The sequence below is a fragment of the Pinus tabuliformis genome, chromosome 4_1, assembly GCF_031772625.1.
Source record: "Pinus tabuliformis cultivar Carrire ecotype Pingquan chromosome 4_1, CPIR1, whole genome shotgun sequence".
NCBI classification, from domain to species: Eukaryota; Viridiplantae; Streptophyta; class Pinopsida; order Pinales; family Pinaceae; genus Pinus; species Pinus tabuliformis.
In genome coordinates, this window is record NC_142303.1 from 179,385,681 (window position 1) to 179,402,123 (window position 16,443).

Sequence of the window (16,443 nt, forward strand, 5' to 3'; positions counted from 1 at the left end):
ACTAGCATCAAAGCTAACTAAAACTATAAACTATTTACATGTTCACCCCTTATTTACATACATAGTGAAAATGTTAAACCCAGTGTGGTTTGTGCCCGCAACAAGAATATCAAAGACACCATTCAAACACCGTAGTTTAACGAGACTGTTTTTTTGCCCTGAAAGTTATGGAAATTTCAGCCATGTGTTGAAAAAAATCTAACAAGGATTTTTGTAAATCCAATTAAAAGACTTTTTGAAAAAATTTATGATTGTTTGCATTGTTGAGTTGCACTTAAATATCGTCTCCGTTGCATTGGAGTTCTGTCCATGAAGAGTAATGATCATCTAGACCAAAACAACAAAGGTCAAGTAGAATAGCGTAACAGTTTCGCCAATCAGGGGAGAGCATGCGGAATTCCTTCCATGGAAGTTCATATTCATTAGGACTCTGTTCGATATAGGACAATGGAGATCCTGCGCAGATATGCCGATAATACTACAATTTTATTATGTTCTGACCAAGAGGTTAATCATAATAAATTATGTATATTGACCATAACTTGGTCCACACGGTTCAATTTTTTATGTTCCGACCAAGAGGTTAATCATAATAAATTAAGTACAATGGCCGAAACTTGGTCTACAGGGTTTTTAAAAATGAGTGATTGTCAACAATTTAAATAAATTGAAATAAGTACAGAAGTAGCATTTGAATATTAAAAAACAATTTAATAAATAGACAAAATTAATATTAAAATATATATTAGTCATTTTAAATATCAAAATCTATCAAACACTCATACAAGTGAAATCCCTTTTTAAACACTCATACAAGTGAAATCCCTTTTTATTTAAAAAGAGAAAAATTAAATCTCACTAAATATATAGTTACTTAGAGTAGATTAAAGAGTTATCTAGCTGGTTTTAATTATAATTATATTTATTTATTTTATTATTATATTTTTCTAATTTTATATAATTTAATGGAGTTAAAATATTTTATTTGTAATAACAATTATATATATTTTTTATTTAATTTAATTTTTATAGAATTTGATTATGCCAAAATGTTTAATAGGATAGGACATACATTACCACCGCTAGAGAGTCCCTCAATACAATGATACCATCTTAGATTCATCTTAAATTCCGGATATATCAAGCCTGGAGAGGGATCGAACCCCTTTCACTCTAAAAGAGGTTTGCATATCAAGAGATTTGATCCCTCTTGGTGCTTCGTAAATCCAGAGTTTAAGATGAATCTAGGATGATTTAATTTCTCCCTTTAAATAGGCTACATTCCACATGAATAACATGGGTCAATACCATGAGTTCAACATTATATTATATTAATCTTTTTATTTAATTAAATTTTTTTTTACGTAATTTGATTTAGTCAAAATTTTAAACATTACATTTCAACATGCTACCATACTCGGTTACATGGTGCATTCAAAAAATTTATATTTTATTTTGTGAAATAAAAATTATAATCATGATTATTTTCCTAAAATTTAAAATTTAAATAATGTATATCAAAATTATGAAGAAAATAATAAATTAAAATGAAATTGTATCCATATTCTAATCGTTGAGCTATCTTTTGGTGAAAATCACATGGGAGACTCTTTTGCTGAGAAGTCTCATGTGGTTCATCATGAGGACAAGATGGAGATTCACATCGTGGCATGATAATAAATAGCTAGATCAATATAGAGAACATTAATATCTTTAACGGTTATTATAATAGCTAATTACTATAACAGCTAGTTTTGAAAAAGAATAATAGAGAAGACTTGAGCAAAATTAAGATTTAGATAAAAAATATTCTGATAAAAAAAAAGAATTAAATTGATTTAATAATATCAAAAATAATTTTAAAATGTTAAAGGGAATTGGGTCAAGTTTTTAAGATATAGACTAAGTCAAATTATTATGTTTTTTTTTAAATGTACAAATTAAATTAATTTAATAATATTTTAATTTATAAGATTAATGACTAAAATTAAAATATAAGAAAATAGTTATTCAATTTTAATTAAATATTCATAATTAGATCAAGCCAAATATATGAAAATCAATCAGAAAATGAATTATTTTTTTAAAATAAAAATAAAATTAATAAAATAAAGTCAAACATCCAAAAAAAATTTCAAAATCAAATTAATAAATACTAATAAAATTAGTTTAAAACACAATAAAATTAAAATAAATTATTAAAATAAAAATCAATTCAAAATTAATTTAATAATATTTTAATTTATAAAATTAATTTATTAAAAATTATATTTATGTAATTAAAATCAAATTAATAAATACTAATAAAATTACTTTAAAAACACAATAAAATAAAAATAAAAATCAATTGAAAATTAATTTAATAATACTCTAATTTATAAAATTAATTCATTTAAAAATGTTATTTATGTAATTATTGAATCACTGCCATTCCAATCTCTTTAATAAACTTCTTCATTACGGAAGGCATTGGCCCAGTCAAAGTGAAGTATATAAAGAAAACGTAAACGCAAATATAAATCCCCCAGCTATTCAACATTATGCGATATATTTTGACATCTTCGTAATCTTGGCCATTTCAAACATGGGCGGCTGGGAGTTTATTTTCTACCAACGTGAAATTTATCTACGCGTTTATAAATTTTAGTGTCCGTCAATTTATGGCCCTTTTCCACCTTATTGCTTTTTCCGTCTATCACACAGCTTGTCTTCACTTGATTATGATTTGCCATACACTAAATCTTCGATATATTTCCGTCTATCACGGCGTTTCTTCACTTTGATTTTGATTTTCTTTACTTTATTTTGATGTTCTTTTTAAATAATGTGTCTTGATTCCAAAAATTTATTATAATTATGGCATAATTTATACTATTTAGTATTTTAAAAATTTATGGAAATATCAAATTTATTTATGATGATTAATGTTCATTAAGACCACTGTTGTGTAAAAAAAAAAAAAAAATTGTGATTTTTCAAAATCTCATTTTTATGATCAAAAAGAAGGGAAAGAAAAGCTCCAAGATTATTATAGTTGGGCTGACTTAACAAGCAAAGAAGATTGGAAGTGTGGCAAATGTTAGGGAAATGAGAAGGGATGTGAGTACGAGCTGGGCAATCTAAGATGAAGTGTTTGAGTTGGGCAATCTAAGAGGAAGTGTTTTTCATATTTCGCCCTCTTAGTATCGCAAAATTGACATATTCTATCGTCCCAAGGAGCCTTGAGAGTAGGCCACCACCCGGTTTTACTTTAAAGCTCATGAAAATTAGTTCTTATCCTAGCTATGTTCATTTTTTTCTTGGTGTTGGTCAAAACAGAGAAAGAATTATCAAGGGTAGGGTTGATCACCTCCTTATAATATCTTAGCTTCATTTTACCCTCCAGCTACTTATCATCCCACAGTTTATCCTTAAATTTGGAGGTAACAATATCTTTGATACTATCCTTACTTCCCATGATGATCTCCTCCTTTATCCCCTAGTGTTTGAGCCAAGACTAAGCATCCTTATGCCACCCACACTTGAGGTGAAGGTAGGGTTTTGACTAAAGTTAGGATTAATTTTGGGAAGCCTCTAGGATTCCATGTTGTGAAGCTTCTTCTTATACATCATATACCTAAACATAGCCATCCTTTCAATAGTGAAAGACCAACTTTGATCAAGAGGATAGGATAGGGAGTATTTCCCTTGATCTTGAGGTTGTAGGTTATGAATTGCTTTTGAATCATCTCACTCTTTCTCCACAACTCTCTAGATATACTGCAACCCCAAACTTCACACCCGTATAAGACAACAAGGCTGATGAGAACCTCAAAAATATTTTTTTTACTCCAAATACAAAGATTGACCGGCTTACAATTGTTTTCGAGCTCATAATAATATTTTCAGCCTCCAATAATCCTTTTCTCAATGTTATAACTCCAGTTGAGCTAATGAAGAATGTCCATATCTAAATATTTATAAGAAGAAACATGTTTTAAGAAATTGTTATCATAAACAAAACTACCATGGGTAGTTTTTTTGGATTTAATTATCATGACTTTAGTCTTTTCGGTATTAAATGTCATACCCGTCTTAGAGCAGTAATCATGAAGAGTCTTAAGTTGCTTGTCACAAATGTTTTCAAGCTCATAATAATATTTTCAGCCTCCAATAATCATTTTCTCAATGCTATAATTCCAGTTGAGCTGATGAAGAATGTCCATCTCTAAATATTTATAAGATGAAACATGTCCTAAGAAATTGTTATCATAAACGAAACTAGCATGGGTAATTTTTTTGGATTTAATTATCATGAATTTAGTCTTTTCAGTATTAAATGTCATACCCGTCTTGGAGAGTAATCATGAAGAGTCTTAAGTTTCTTGTCACAATTTTTTACAAGCTCATAATAATATTTTCAGCCTCCAATAATCCTTTTCTCAATGCTATAATTCTAGTTGAACTGATGAAGAATGTCCATATCTAAACATTTATAAGAAGAAACATGTTCTAAGAAATTGTTATCATAAACGAAACTACCATGGGTAATTTTTTTGGATTTAATTATCATGACTTTAGTCTTTTCGGTATTAAATGTCATATCCGTCTCGGAGCAATGATCATCAAGAGTCTTAAGTTACTTGTCTAGGTCATCATGGCTTCTGGCAAAAAGAACATATCATCGGCATAAAGGAGAAGAGTAATGATTATACCAACAAGCTTGATTCCCTTCATCCTGCAGTTTCCAAACACTCCTCTAGCTTATTGATTTAAATGCCAAAAAGGGTGGGGGATAGGGGACACCCTTGCTTAACCCTGATATTTCATTTAATATCTTTGGGCCACCCTTCGTTGGTCTTAAGCTTGGCAACAACAGTCTCGTAGAAATAAATCACAACAATCCTCAACTCAAGAGGAACCATTATCTCTTCAAGTCTTTTCCAAAACTTATCTCGAGGAATAGTCCTCTTTGAAACTTTAGTCACTCCTGTTATCTTATATGGCTGTGAGGTTTGGGGTTGCAGCATCTCCAGAGAATCATGGAGAAAGATTGAGCAAATTCAGAAGCGTTTTATAACTTATAACTTGAAAATTAAAAGTAATACACCCTATCCTATTCTCCTTATCGAAGCAGGTCTTTCCCCTATTGAGAGCCTAGCTATGATTAGGTTTTTGCTGTACAAGCACAAACTCAATAACATAGACGATCATAGACTTCCTAAGTTAGCTTTAAATTCCAGCCAAAACCACCTAAGGCTCAATCGGGGGTGGCATAAAGACACAAGGGCCTGGTTAAACTATTGGGAGATCAACGAGAATGATGCATTGCAAGACATAAATAACATTAAAGATATTGTTATTTCTAAGTTCAAAGAAAAAATGTGGTGTGAGAAAGATTTAGCGGCTAAAAGAAAATTAAGTTATTATAAGAAGGTCATCAACCCCACCCTAGAAGATCAAAAGTATCTCTCTATTTTAACTAGCTCAAAGAAGAAAATTAATATAGCAAAGATTAGAACGAATTCTCATGAGCTCCATAGTGAAACTGGGTGTTGGGTAGTTCCTAAAACGTCATGGATGGAAAGGATCTGCCATATATGTGAGAATAGGAACATCGAGGATGAAAACCACTTCCTCTTAGAGTGCCCCGCGTACAACCACATTAGATCTCAGTTTCACAATCTTTGTTACAATACTGACCTTCCTAGCCTTTTACAATGTCAAAATTATAGTGAGCTCGGAAGGCTTCTCTCCAAGCTTTTTGAGCATAGGAATAAAATCTTAAGTCAAATTAAATAATTTATTTTTACGTCCGATAGACCAATGTTTGGTCTCAGGGGACGTTAACCATCATCATCATCATCATCATCATCAAAAACTTTTCTAAAGTCCACAAAACAATAGAAGAGCTCAATTTTACTATTGCAACTTTCCTAGGCAATGATCCTGGAATTGATAAGATGGTCGATAGTCGAGTGATGTCTCCTAAAACTAGCTTGCCGTTTAGCTCTTTTACCATGGCTTTCAAGCCAAAGGCTAATATTCTTTTCCAAAATGAGCCAATATAGTTCGACTAAGATGTGGCTAATCGTAATGGTCTTGTACTTAAAGGGAACATTTTTGTCCCCATTTTTGAAGATAGGCACAATAAGGCTTTGCGTCCAAGGCTTAGGGAAGCCATGCTCTCCTACCAAATTGAGAAGCTTTTGGAGATGAGGAATCAGGATAGACGTTCCAATTTTAAAGATTTCAGCTTGGTATCATTCAATGTCTTTAGCTTTCCCATTAGCTAGTTTATTAAGCTTGGTATCCTTCAATGTCCTTACCTGTCACATTAGCGAGTTTATTAATCCTAGACTCAACGTCTACTAGAGAAAAAATATCTTCCTTAATAGAAGTGTTTAAGATTGTGCCCATGGTGTCGAGAGAGTCATAAAACTTCTTAAAATAGATTTCTCAATTCTCTAAAAAGATCAAATAATTATCTTTTGCTTTAAGAACAAGCACATTCTGGCAATTTTATACTCGTTATCATACTAAGGGTTAGAAGTTCTATTATTCAAAAGGACTCTGCTCAACATAGGGCAATGGAGAACCTTCGTGCACAGACAGAACAACAATACTACAATTTTACACTGCTCTGACCTAGTGGCTAATCATAATAAATTTGTGTATATTGACCATAACTCGGTCCACACGGTAGTTTAAAAATGAGTGACCTAGTGTGCACGTTGTCGAGGACTTAATTGCGATTACCAGGTCCAATGTTAAAATATGGATTATTAAGTGGAAAAGAGCAAATTTGATTTTTGAATAAATTGAAATAAGTAAATAAAAAACGTTTGGATATCTAATAATAAATAAATAAACTTAATATTTATAGACATATTAATAATAAAATTTTACCTTTTGTTTTGTGAAGTGGAAATTTTTGTGACAATTTCTTTCCCAAACTTGTAATATTTTAAAATAAGGTAACAAAATGAAATTGCCAAGAAATTAATAAATAACGTAAGAGAATGAAATTGTGAAGAAATTAATAAATTAAAGTGAAACTTTATCTCTAAAAAATTATATTTGTATCATTATTGAATCTCTGGATTTAGGATCTATAAAGTCTTATATATTTATACATAGATTCTAGATGGTTTATGAGGACGAGGTATCTATTATATAGAGTAGAAGGGTAGATAGGCCCAAGTGGGCTATGAGGATGAGGTATCTCTTATATAGAGTAGAAGGGTAGATAGGCCCAAGTGGTCTATTATCGATGTAGAGTTGAGCAAGCTTCGATGCATTCTGCTGGCCATTCCAGTCTCTTTCATAATTTTCTTAAGGAATGAATGCTCTAATCACTAAGGAATAGTTCCCATATTCACCACAGACTGGGAAACCACAATAAGGATATTACATAATTACTATAGAAACTTCGTCGAAACGGAAGGCGGTGTGTTAGAGCAAGCAGGCGCAGCTAAAATAAAAGACAGAGACAAGCAGCATATAAGAATCAAACACACAAATGACACAGTGAGTTTTAACGTGGTTCACCCAACCAATCTGGGCTACGTCCACACAACTAAGGCATCAACAATCTTATTGGTTAAACAGGAGATTACATAAAACTCTCACACACACCTCTCCCAGCTATCCGTATGACTACCTATTTTAAAGAAAGGAGAATCTAACTGCCTCTCACATCAAATTTAGAATGCATTAATTTTCTCCCAACAACCTGGAGCTAATCTAGCAACAGATTTCTATTGTTGTCACACACTGGGATTTTTGCCTATTTCATCTAAAACAGAAAAATCTCAACAATCTCCACCTTGACAACAATTAGCCTGATGCCCTGTTTGTTTATTATTTTTATCTTTTCTGCAAGCCAAGAGAAGCCAAAAACCAACGTAGCTTCTCTAACAAAACTGGTTTCGTGAACATGTCTGCACAGTTTTCCTTTGTATGCACCTTTTCAAGAGAGACTCCCCTTTCAGTGATAACCTGTCTTACAAAATGGTACTTAATTGGAATATGCTTTGATTTACTATGATAGGCCGGATTCCTAGCCAAATGTATTGCACTTTGACTGTCACAAAGTAACCTGATGTTGTCCTGTAACCTACCAAACTCACCAAGCAAACCTTTCAACCAAGCCGCCTCTTTGCAAGCATGCGAAGCAGCAATGTATTCTGCTTAAGTAGTGGATAAAGCAACAATGTTTTGTAGCTTTGACATCCAGCTAATAGCTCCACCTGCAAGAGTAAAGACATACCCTGAAGTTGACCTTCTCTTATCCAAATCACCTGCAAAATCAGAATCAACATATCCGCAAACAGATTCACTACTCTTATTGTAAGTAATACAAACTACTTGTGCCTCTCAAATACCGAAGCACCCATTTCACTGCTGACCAGTGTTCTTTACCCGGATTTGCCATATACCTGCTGACAACCCCAACTGCATGTGAAATATCTGGTCGCGTACACACCATCGCATACATCAAACATCCTACTACATTGGCATATGGAATTCGAGACATATAATCCTTTTCTTTATCTGTATTAGGACATAAACTGGAAGAAAGCTTGAAATGGGAAGCTAAAGGGACTGACACAGTCTTCACATTATTCATACCAAACCTCAAAAGTATTTTCTCAACATACTTTTGTTGTGATAGCCACAGCTTACCATTACTCCTGTCTCTGAAAATCTCCATGCCCAAAATCTGTCCTGCCGCTCCTAGATCTTTCATATCAAACGTCCTTGCCATCTAAGTCTTCAACCTGTTGATTTCTTCAATGCTTTTGCTTGATAAAATCATATCATCAACATACAACACTAAGATAATGAACATGCCATTATTTAACTGCTTAAAGTAAACACAATGATCGTATTCACTTCTTACATATTTCTGACTCAACATGAAAGAATCAAACTTCTTATACCACTGCCGAGGCGACTGCTTCATGCCATATAATGACTTCTTGAGCCTGCAGACAAATTTCTCATTGCGATGCTGAACAAACCCTTCCGGTTGTTCCATATAAATTTCCTCATCTAAATCACCATGTAAAAAAGCAGTCTTAACATCTAGTTGCTGTAATTCTAAATCAAGCAAAGCCACTAATGCTAACACAATTCTAATTGAAACAATTTTAACCACTGGTGAAAATATCTCATGAAAGTCTATGCCAGCTTTCTGAGAAAAACCTTTTGCAACCAGCCTCGCTTTATACCTGTCTTTCGTATCATTCACACCCCGTTTCACCTTGAACACCCACTTACATCCCACAGTTTTCCTGCCTTTGGGAAGTTCAACCAGATCCCATGTGCCATTCTTACTTAAGGCCATCATTTCTTCCTTCATGGCTGCTTTCCATTTGTCACTCTTTGAACCTTCTACAGCTTCCTGATAACATAAAGGTTCATCATCATTAGCGGTCAAAGCAACTGAAGTAACATAATCATCATACCTTCTCGGAGGATGTTTGATCCTTGTAGACCTCCTTAAGGATGTTTCTGGTGCTTCCACAATTGGCTGTCTACTATCTGTAGGAACTTCTTCATGATCGCCATCTGAGACCTGTTCATGTCCTCCATCTGAACCCTGTTCATAATCTGATTCTGAAACCTGTTCATGACTAGAATCTGAACTATGATCATCATGACTATCATCAGAAGTGCTGTCAAACTGAATGTGCTGAAAATCAGATACATCATCCTGTTTCAATTTATTATCTACATCTAACTGTACAAGAGAGGATTCATCAAACTTTACATCTCTGTTGATGATGATTTTGCGGGTAGTAGGATCCCACAATCTAAATCCCTTTGTTCCATCACCATACCCAACAAAGACATACCTTTTCGATTTCGGATCTAATTTAGTTCGCTGATGTTTAGGCACTAGAGCATATGCATCACAACCAAACACTCTGAGTTTAGAATAGTCACAAGGGTGTCCTTTCCATACCTCTTGCGGAATCTTGCAGCCTATCGCCGTTGATGGAGATCGGTTTATCACATAACAAGCTGTTGCCACCGCTTCCGTCCACAACTCCTTTTGCAACCCGGCGTTACTCAGCATACACCTTGCTCTCTCTAGAAGAGTCTTGTTCATGCGTTCAGCAACTCCATTTTGCTGAGGAGTATAAACCGTGGTCTTATGTCTCTCGATCCCTGCATCCTTGCAATAGCTGTCAAACTCCTTGGAAGTAAACTCACCACCATTGTCAGTTCTTAAACATTTTATAGTTCTACCAGTGTTGTTTTCTACCAATGCTCTAAACTGCTTGAAAACTGTAAAAACATCAGACTTCTTTTTCAACATGTAGACCCATACTTTCCGAGAAAAGTCATCAATAAACGACACAAAATACGACGAGCCACCATACGAGGTTGTAGGTGCTGGACCCCAAACATCTGAATGAATATAATCAAGTATTCCTTTACTAGTATGTTTGCCTGTTTTAAACTTTTGTTTACTTTGTTTTCCAAACAAGCAATGTTTACAGAAATCTAACTTTCGAGATCTTAGATTAGGAAGTAACTTGCGGTCAGCCAAAATTTTTAATCCTCTTTCGCTCATATGGCCCAACCTCTGATGCCATAGGCGAATGGAACTACTATCCTGTTCAGACACCGTAGACACATGAACTAACCCTGTTCTTCCTTCTAACTGAAACAGATTTCCTACTTTCTTAGCCTTCATCACTAGTAAGATACCTTTATAGATTTTCATAACTCCACCTTGAATTACAGTTTTATATCCATTCGTATCCAGTGCTCCTAATGAAATTAGATTTTTTCTTAGATCTGGTACATGTCTCACATCAGTTAACAATTTGGTTGTGCCATCAAACATTTGTAGTTGTATACTCCCTATCCCCACAATATTAGATGTGACATCATTACCCATGTACACGACTCCATCATTCACGAATCTATATGTCTTAAACCAGTCTCTATGTATACACATGTGGTTTGATGCACCGGAATCTAGCAACCAATGTTGATCATGATTTGACATATGAACAGACAATACCTCATCACTCATACCTGAACCAGATACTGAACCTGTATCTGTGGTGTTGGATTCCTTCTTTTCTGTCGACGAGCCTTCTTTAGCAGCCTGCTTTCGCTTCCAGCAATCCTTTTTCAGATGTCCAACCTTGCCACAATGCCAGCACTTCACCTTTGTCTTCTTTCCTTTAGAATTTGAACGAGAGTCGCTATGCTTGCCCTCGGAGTGTCTCTCTCTTGAGCGACCTCTGGCCATCATTACCTCTGATGTAGAGGTGTTTGCATTCGACCTCTTCCTCGTCTCCTCAGACAACAAGGCTCCAACAACATCATCAAACTCAAGGATGTCTGTTGTACTAAAGCTTATGAAAGTAACAAAGTGATCCCAGGATTCGGGCAATGAACACAATAGAGTTATTGCCTTATCCTCTGAATCAAATTTCACATCTAGACTGTCTAATTGCACCAGTAAGGTATTAAAAACATTCAGGTGATCAGTGATCGAGGTACCTTCTTTCATCCGCAAACCGTAAAGCTGTCGCTTCAGGAGAATCCGGTTTGTCAAGGATTTTGTCATATACAGCTTCTCCAACTTCGTCCACAAACCAGCTGCAGTCGTCTCTGACACGATGTTAAATAAAACATCATCAGCCAAACACAACCGAATTCCGCTCAAGGCTCTTCCATCCAATTCAGACCATTCATCATCTGTCACGGGGGAAGGCAGTTTGGACCTGCCCAACAACGCCTTTGCCACGCCCTGTTGTACCAGCAGATCATGCATCTTTACCTTCCAGATCTCGAAATTATTTTTGCCATTAAATTTCTCGATTTCGAATCGGGCACTCTGAGTTTTCGCCATCTCGTCTAAAACAAAGAATCTCCAATTTCAATTTAACAAAAAAACAAAATTGAATGTCACTAAATGCCTATGCCTCAGATTATCTTCGCCTTTTTAAAACAAACAACAACCCCCGATGTTTTTGCTGTTTAAATCTCAGATTCGAAATTAAAACAAATGGCGCTTGCTGATCAGCACCTGAACCGCGCCTATTAAAAAACGCTCTAAGTGATGACAAATTGGCGCGAGAATCCCACTCATATGCGCGCCAATCGGCTCATTAGCGCATTGGCGCACTTAATTAAATAGGATGAGCGCTAATTCAGGTGGTTGGCGCGACTGATTTTTAATAATCCGCGCCAATCCCAAAAGCTAAGGAATATACGCCACAGTCTTCGTCAATACCAGTGCGCGCAAGACAGTTTCACGCTGTCAGCAATTACTCGAACCATCACAGCTCCACACGCGCATCAAGGTTTAGTCCACCCGGATTTATCAACAAACGCTGGCGATAGATATTTCTGGAGAAATAACACCGAATCTTGCTGGACTATACATGTAGGCCACACCGTTCCTCCATGTCTTTTAAAAAAAAAAGAAATTCACATCGCTTCCCAAGCCACCGGATTATCAAAACGCTATTTAACAAGCAGCTTCAGATGCAGGTCTGCGCAGATAATTGTCAAGGCTCAGCGCCACGCCGATCGAAAACTGGTGTATACAAGGCTCAGCGCCGCGTTAATTGCTCAAGGCTCAGTGTCAACACTGGTGTATACAAGTTAATTGAAAACCTCCACGCAGCTAACCAGGTAGAAAATTCTGCTGCGCTAAGATGCCGTTCTGGTAACTTTGTTTGCAATTCAATTATGTGCCAACAACACCTTGGAATCCACGCATGACTTTCAATACACGCACGCAGTCAACTCATTTAACACCAGCAGTCAACTCATTTAACACGCACGCACTCCAGCAAAACCAGGTAACACCTTCCCGCTCCAGCGCTCCAGCAGGACCACATTATGCAGAACCTCCTCCGCTGCGCCAGGCCTCCAACATGCTCTGATACCAATTGTTAGAGCAAGCAGGCGCAGCTAAAATAAAAGACAGAGACAAGCAGCATATAAGAATCAAACACACAAATGACACAGTGAGTTTTAACGTGGTTCACCCAACCAATCTGGGCTACGTCCACACAACTAAGGCATCGGCAATCTTATTGATTAAACAGGAGATTACATAAAACTCTCACACACATCTCTCCCAGCTATCCGTATGACTACCTATTTTAAAGCAAGGAGAATCTAACTGCCTCTCACATCAAATTTAGGATGCATTAATTTTCTCCCAACAACCTGGAGCTAATCCAACAACAGATTTCTATTGTTGTCACACACTGGGATTTTTGCCTATTTCGTCTAAAACAGAAAAATCTCAACACGGTGAACATCCATGCTCCGTCAAAAAAGTACGTCAACAAAAACGTGAGGGCAAAGATACTCGAGGTATGCGATATATTTTGACATATTCTTACATTTTTGCCATTTCAAAATCTGCGTGTCCTCAGCACGCGCTGTTCGGTGTTTATATATATATATATATTAATTTAATTTAATTTCAAATCTGTGTGTCTCAGCACGCGCTCTTCGGTGTTTTTATATATATATATTAATTTAATTTAATAAGAATATACGGTGACAAGAGGTACATATAATAAGAATTTAGTGTTTAGTGGTGTTTTTAGGTTTTTTTTAATGGAGGAGGAGATGTAATATTTAATATTTTGATTTAATCTAGTACAAATAAAATAAAATAACAATTACTTTTTTTATTTTTTTTCATATGTAATGTGTTATATTTTAAATTTAATAATTAAATTAATCTAAAACAATTTTAATTTTGAATATACCAAATTAAAAATTTAAACCCTTTTTTATTATAAAAAATATTTACACCTTAAAAAAAATTAACCCCTATCTAAACTTAAAATAAATCTATACACATTATAATCATAAATTTATTTACATATTTAAAAACCTATTTTAAATAATAATAAAAATATAATAAAATTTAAAATTATATTAAAAAAAAATTAAAAAATTAAACTAAAACGATGTCTGATCTACATATTAATTTTTCCAGTGATCGACGTCCTTGACCGAATCCGATTTTCGACTCTTATGTATCTTCGTTTTTGTCTTGCGCGTGTCCACGTTATATTTACATTTAGCCACAGTTCACTTTATATAGTGTTACATTATTTTATATTTTTGTCTGTATGCAATATTTTTTATTTAAAATATAATTTAAAAGTGCGGATACAAATGTGTTTTTTAATTATAGAATTATTATAATTAGTTATATTTTAGTTAAGTTGTATGCGTTTATTTTGGAAAAGAAGATTAGCATCTCGCTTGAAATCCATGATAAAAGAGCCAAATGGCAAACAAGTTTTAGAAGGAATCACTCAACTATTGACCACCTTCTTACTCTTAGGACCATTGTCGAGGAATGTAGCAACACTAAGAATCACTCAACGATTGACTACATTGTCACTCTTAAGACCATTCTTGAGAAATTTCGCAACAGTAAAATTGATCTCTTTTGTTGTTTTGTTTACTTTAGAAAAGCTTTTGACATAGTTCCTTGGGAAAAGTTATGGAAAACACTCGATGAGATAATGGTTCCTCTTGTTGGAAAGGAAGAGGAGAGGAAATACAAATTAACACACACAAACAATAACACGAACTGCGGCCTTCTATTGATCACTCAAACTTGATGATTACAATGAACCCGGAGAGGGGTATTTAAACTTTTCCATCTAGTAACTTGCCCAAAATAACTTCACATGCACACACACCCTAAATTTGATTTTTCCCAAAATATGACTTAATTCAAACTCACTTGACTTGACTGGGTTAGCTGACTCTCCAAATTTAGCCAACTCTTGCATGCTAGAGTAATCACAATTTCCAACACTCCCCCTTAATTACGACCATATGACTCAACATAACTCAAACATGATTCAACATGACTCAACTATGCTTGCTAGGCTTACAATAGAAATTGACTCAATCATAACTCAAACATGTCTGCTAGTCTATGTCTTAGTTAGGCTTACAATGACTCAAAACTTTTACAATTTTGCATTTTTTTTTTGTTTCTTCAGTATTCTTTCTCCTCGAAATTGTTGCATTCTTTGTTGTACTTTTTTGTTGTGGGATTTCTTCACTTGTTGTTGTTGCACCTTTTCTTTGACTTGTTTTGAATTTGTTCTGAAAAACAATATGATCTTGTCTTCTACACCTTCCTCTTCAAATATTCGTTCAACCATGGATTGCTGCCACACTCTTCATCTTCAAACTATATTCTTTGCTCTGCTTCTTGTTGTTCATATTCTTTACTTTCTTTATCCATATTTATTGTTAGAAGAATCTTATTTCTTCTTGACTCCATTGCTGAAAAATGGTTTCAATGCATTCATCTTTGTCTTCAAAAACATCCATGTCCTTTCCTACCTCTTGTTCTTCATATTCTCTTTTAGTTGGACTATTATCATCTTTACCTGCACACTCAAAATCAATGTTAAAAATATCTTTATTATGCTCTTCAGTGAGAGCTTCCTTCTCTGCCTTCTTTTGTTCTTTCATTGCATCATAATTTTCATTTTTTCCCTTTTACCAACCTCTGTTGCTGCAAACATGTTGTCTTCCACTTAGCTTCCAAACACAAGTGGGCTTCTCTCACCAAATAACAACATATCAATATGTTCTTTTTGTTGTATCATGTGCAACCACTCATCACTAATTAATGGTTCTTCATCAAATTTAACATCAATAATTCCAATTGTTGGATCCACTAAACTACTTCTTGCTTTATTGATAGCTTTATCTATGCCAAACTCAGTGGTTACTTGTTCACACACTACTTCATGAGCAGTTCCAACTGCTTTCTAACTTTCTGATATAGTGGTAACTTCAACCTTCAATTCTTCATCAAACATAGCGCTTACCATATTGCCACAATTAATCCATGTTTCAAAATATTTTAATAAGCTGATAGACTTTACAAAGCCCTAAACTCTTGTTCAATAAAAAACTATATATACCATATACATATATTCATTCTAGTAACAATAAAATAATACATACACTTTTTTTGTTTTTTTCTTTGAAAAAACTTTTTTTTTTACTCTTTTCACAAACCTTTTCAACAAAAACCTTATGTAATAAACTCTTTTTAACAAGTTCCTTATAATAAAACCAATTTAAAATATTCTCCTTTAAATAAAAAATAACAAATACTTTTAGAGCTCTCCCGAAGCTATTATAGCACTCCTTTCCATATTCCATAACAAATTGATTTAAAAAGAAATGCCTCCTCGAATTACCTTACGGTCTCACTCCTATGGAAAACGTGCTCACATAATTATCATTGACCGTGTCTTTTAAGAAGAAATATTTTTTCGGTGCCTTTTTTAATCCTGATTTTTCTTTGGCTCTCCTTTGTTCGTGTCTTTTGTGCACTGACCTTGGCTCACGACAACGTAGACAAGCGACCCAAGAAAGCAGCAGCTATGACAGCGGAAAGAGCTGCGACTCTCT